Below are 5,526 nucleotides of genomic sequence, written 5' to 3'. Positions count from 1 at the left end.
TTTTTTACAATCTAATTTTCTGTCTTATATAACTATGGGATTTAGCTTTCTGAGTTGTTTTTTCCTTTGTTCTCTCCCTTTTGTATCTTCTAGCCAACTGTAAACCATTCGTTCTTTTTAGATGAGTTTATTATGAAAATTGTTTTGATGGATTTATGTGATGTATCTTTCTTATGTTTTGTTGTTCAAGTGCATGGAAATCTTTTCCATTCTACTAACTCTTCTAATTGTAGTAGGGGAATATTTGAGTTAATTTCAGTAGTTGTTTAAACTTTACTTCTTATCAACAGTGACACCCTTGAGGGTAGAAATTATACTCTGATTAGAAATGGTGTTTCACTATGGGCTGATGCTTGTATGAGATACTTATGATCTGAGAATATTTCTTTGCTATATTCCACTCATCCATCTGTACTCCTATAATGCTCAAAGTACCAACACATCTTCATTCTCGGGTTCAAAATGCCTGATTCAGAGGAACAAAGGATGTGCTACTGAAGATGTTATTAATAAGGTTGGACTTTTGTGAGCCTGGATGTCACATTGGCTCACCACCAGAAAAAGATTAACTTCATGGCAGAAGATGGTGGAATGAAGAGTTCCAGGATTCATTCCTCATCCTAAGTAGCTAGTAAACAGCCAGGAACTTTCTGAAACAACAGTTTTGTGGCTCTGGAGGCCAGAAGAATGCCAATGATTTGTTGGTTTAAGACTAGGACCGCAATATTTTAGATATCTGAAAATACTTAAAATATAAACATCTCTAATGAAACTTGCATATAAAAATAAAATATATCTGCTTTCTACAGAGTATACTTTAAAAGTGCAACCATAGTTTTTAAATAAATGTTTTTAAAGATGATCAAGAACAATGATGAAAACATTCTGACAAACTTTTAACATTGTGTAATGAAAAGTTTTATATGCAAATAAAGCTTGTAAAAGAAAGGCTAAAACAACCAGAATAAAAGAACTGGTAAGAAGCTATAATTGGTAAATTGATATTATTTAAAATTCTTTTGTTGATTTCCTTTCTATAACGTAGCAGAACATTTATTTCTTTGAGAACAAAATAACGCATTGTACCATATGCACGGAGGCTTTTATCACTTGTTGGTTCCTTAGAGTGTAGATGAAAGGATTCAAAAGTGGGGCAACTGAGGTATTGAGTACTGCAATTCCCTTGGAAAAAAATTTTTTTGGACTGAGGGTTTAACATACATAAAAATGCAACTGCCATAAGAGGGAAATCACAATCATGTGGGAAGAACATATAGAAAATGCCTTTTTCTTTGATTACTTGAAGGGATTTTTAGGATCATGAATGCAACATAGGTGTATGATACTATCACCATTACCAATGTGACCAGGAGTGTCACTGAAGCTGAGATGAAACCCACTGTCTTGATAAGCTAGGTATCTGAGGAGGAGATCTGCAAGAGAGGACTAGTGTCACAATAGAAATGAGCAGCAATGTTGGAGGCACAGAAGTCAACGTTTAGGCCCAGAATAAGAGGTGGAAAGATGGTAAAGAACCTAGCAAGCCATCAACTGAGGATAAGCCATATGCAGGCTTTGTTGTTCATGATGGTCGTGTAGTGCAGGGGTTACAGATGGCAACGTAGTAATCATAGGACATGGCCGCCAGCAGGTAAAATTCAGATGCTCCAAGAAGGGAGGTAAAAAACACCTGAGTGACACAACAGTCATAGGAAATGATTTTGTCCCCAGTTGCCAAGGTAACCCGGAAGTTAAGGATGCATCTAGTAGTGTAAGAAACTTCTAAGAGGGAAAAATTCCTAAGGAAAAAATACATGGGTGTCTTGAGGTGAGCATCCAGCAGGGTGAGTGTGATGATGATTAAATTGCCAGTGATGCTGAGCAAGTAAATGAGAATCACAAAGGTAAATAACAAAACTTTCACCTGTGACTCATCAGTCAAATCTTTTATGATAAATAGGGTCACTCTTGAATGGTTCCCATTACTGTTCACTTAGCCTCATAGGCCTCTTAAGCCCAAAATCTCTTAGAGATTTCAGAGAATGAATTCATTAATCAAAGACAGAAGATTAAAATTGTGTAAGTAAATATGTAAAGGTGGAGTAATGGAGAAAATGTTTAACACTGAATATATTTCAAATACAATCCTCTTTGCTCTTTGCCTTAAGTATAACTAAAAACATGAACAATGTTGAAAGAAGCATAGCCTACAACAGTGGAAAAGAAATTTAATACATTTCAATCATGTAATGTGTAGTAGAAGTCATGTTGAGATAAATTTAATGCACTATAAAGATAAGGATATTCAAACGTACAGCTAACTAGCAATTATAGACACAGCAATAATAGATAAATTGAATTGAAGCACAAAATATTTGCCAAACATTATGATCACATATTTATGCTTATTCTATGAGATATAGTGAGGGAAAAAATAAAGCACAACCACAAAGAATTACAGCTTGTATAGCTAGTAAACTGCAGAACAAATATTCAGCATTCAGAGATGCTATTTTCTGAAAGTATCACTTTAAAATTACACAGCTATATACAACCACAATTACTAGCACATTTCTTTTCCCCCCCATTTTTTTAGCATGTTTCTTTAAAAAAAATAACGTCAGTGTTATTTCTATGGAGTATTTCTATGGAATAGAAATAGGTGTCTTCATCATGAAAGCATAAATGATCATATTTCTTTTCAATGGGCATTATGTAAGGCAGTGTTTTCTGCCTTGAGAATATTAAGAGAATTATTTCTAACTTCTAAAACAAATTATTTTTAAAAGGCAGAACATATATATAAAAGACCAGACAAAGAAGCAAAAGCTAATTGACAAGTGAGTGGTTTTCTAACATTATGTTATACTATTCCAGAAGGATGCACCAGAGAAGCTGGATTATAAGATGTAGCCTTGAAGTAGGTAAGAGTGGAGACCAAGAATTTCAGGCAGAGGAAGCTCCATAAGCAGAAGCAAAGTGAAATACACAAACCAGATTTGGTTGCAACCAATGATATCAAAATCATCTGTGATAGAAATGTCAACATGCACTAATGGAAAGAACTGCCTCTCCACCTTTCCACCCACCTTGCTGAGACACTTACTCTGGCACATTTGGACAATTGTGGAGCAATCTAGCATATATTTTTTCTCATTTATACATTACCCTATGGTGACATTGATAATGATGCATACATATAAAACTTCTAAACAAGAGTTTCACTTTATCAAAGCATTTTTTTGCCCAACTGCAATAACACAAACATCAATTATCCCCACAGCACAACCTTAAAGGCAACAACAAAATTCACCTGAAATCATTAGAACTTTGAAGATTAAATGCAATTATACTTAGCTGTGTTAGATATGGTAAATATGAGTCAAATAATAAAAGTTATAAATGTTTAATTCTGAGTCATCATTGTAATGTATTTTCAATCTCTCACTTTTATCCACAAAAAATTTGTAAAAGGTAGAATAAAATGAGGCTAATACTTTAATAGTAAAAAAACAAAAAAAAGAGTTATAGCTGTATCTAATGGAAAATTTATCTGTAAAAATTATTATATTTGGCATCCCAAGGCATCTGGCCAAAACACTTAAAATCCTGAACAGCTTCCCCACCAGCTGCTCAGTGCTGGTTCACAGAATAATTGGCCAAGCTGAAGTCTCCCTGTGTAAATTGAGCAGAAGTCTGTTTCCCTCCCCCCAGGCAGGTTATATATTTCCTCTGCCATGGGAAAATGTGCCCAAGGAACTGAACTGCCAGGCGGCCTCTTAACCCTGCAACACTTAGACCCAAGCACCCTCATATACCTGTTTCCGACTCATGGGCCATTGCCAATGGCTTATCAGTCTGGGAGGTTTACAGAAAAAACATGTCTGGAGAATAAAAGTTTCTCTGGTCTTAGGAAGGGACCAATGGTGACAACTAGTGGCATGGAAAGCCACTGTCTATGTTACCCATGATGATGTACATGGCAAGGACCCATACCACAATGAACATCATTGCAGATGGTAAAGCATGCACTGAGCTGATTTTTGCCTGTGATGAAGATGGACATCCTCATGAGAGAGAGGCAGAAGATGAGAAGAAATTAACTTACTCTCAGTAACATCCATGAAATAGTTGAATTTCCCAAGACTGCTTCCGCCACGGGGGGATCTATCTCCAAATAGGACATGGGAGTTTGACACTTTGAAATTATGAAGGTGCATAATATAATGTTCAATAAACTCTGAGGAGTCAAGAATGCAGATGAAAGCCTTAGAGAAACTATTAAATAAAGATAAAAACAATATGACTAATTGACATATTAAGGAAATAATACTGAATATTTAAAATATTCTATCAACATCCCCTCCCACCAAAATTGGTTATATTAGTTTTCCAATACTGAGTAACAATTACTCACCAACTTAGTAGCTTAAAAAATATATTTTCAGGGCACTGGCCCAGGAGGATGCTGGAACTTCACGCCTCCGGTCGCTGCTCTTCGCCTGGCCAGGACAGTGTGGATGCACTGTAGGTTTCAGGGCCGGGCTAGGAGCCTGCAACCCTAGCGTCGCTATTCTCGCAGTCTTCTACGGAAAGAGCAGTGTCCAGGCCTCCTCTAGCTGTAGGAGGGCCTGGAGACCCTTTCCGAAGGAGGTGAAGGAGCCTCAGGGTGGTTCCTCATCTACTGCACTGAGACTCCACGAGCAGACGGAAGGCAGCAGCTGCCACCAAGGCCCCAACAACGAATCAGTTCCTTTAATGTCGACCCAAGAAAGGGCTTTCTCAACTGATCGTGGCCCTTTCTGAACAGAGGAGCACCAACCAGTTGAAGATGGAATCTCATTCCACCTTGCCTGAGTCCCAGAAATCATTGACATTTGAAGATGTGGCCATATATTTTACCCGGGAAGAGTGGAAGATACTGAACCCCACTCAGAAGGTTCTCTACATTGGTGTCATGCGAGAAGTCCATGAGACCATCGCCTCTCTAGGGTTAAAACTCAGAAGTGACACCGGGAATGATGTGCCAGCAGTAGAATTACAAGCACCACGTGACAAAGTAGTATCTGTGCAGGCCAGAGTAAATGCTCCCCGAAAAAGAAGAGTCAAAGGAGTACGCATGGAGTGTTGTAAAACCCCACCAAGATGTGCCAAGGGACAAAAGAATGAATGAGTTTATAAATGAGAGCTTCAGAATCTTATGGCCATCACAAGAGCAATTTTATGGGAGAGAAATGTTTTAAATACCTAGGAATGTAGGGAAAACTTCAGAATTAGGTCTGCCCTCATTAAGCACCAGCGTATTCACACTGAAGAGAAAACCCACGCATATCACTAATATGATAAACAATACAGATGTTTTTGGTGTGGGAAAAGTTCCACTCTTAGCATAAACTGTCTATAAATTCATGAATCTATAAATTCATCATAGAAATTCACCCAGGAGAGACATCCTTTCAAAGTCAGAAATGCGGTAAAAGTTTCAGTCATAATGTCCACATTTTAAACACCAGAGAATATGCTCAG

General features: G+C 37.4%; 1 pseudogene; it reads right to left on the bottom strand.

Annotated features, from left to right (window-relative positions):
- Nucleotides 1-1,053: 1,053 nt before the first annotated feature.
- Nucleotides 1,054-3,840, bottom strand: LOC143690603 (olfactory receptor 6C74-like; annotated as a pseudogene).
- Nucleotides 3,841-5,526: the final 1,686 nt, after the last annotated feature.

This window comes from Tamandua tetradactyla, chromosome 7 (assembly GCF_023851605.1).
Source record: "Tamandua tetradactyla isolate mTamTet1 chromosome 7, mTamTet1.pri, whole genome shotgun sequence".
Classification (NCBI taxonomy): domain Eukaryota; kingdom Metazoa; phylum Chordata; class Mammalia; order Pilosa; family Myrmecophagidae; genus Tamandua; species Tamandua tetradactyla.
Note: the sequence above shows the minus strand (reverse complement) of the source record. Positions and strands in the feature narration are given on the sequence as shown.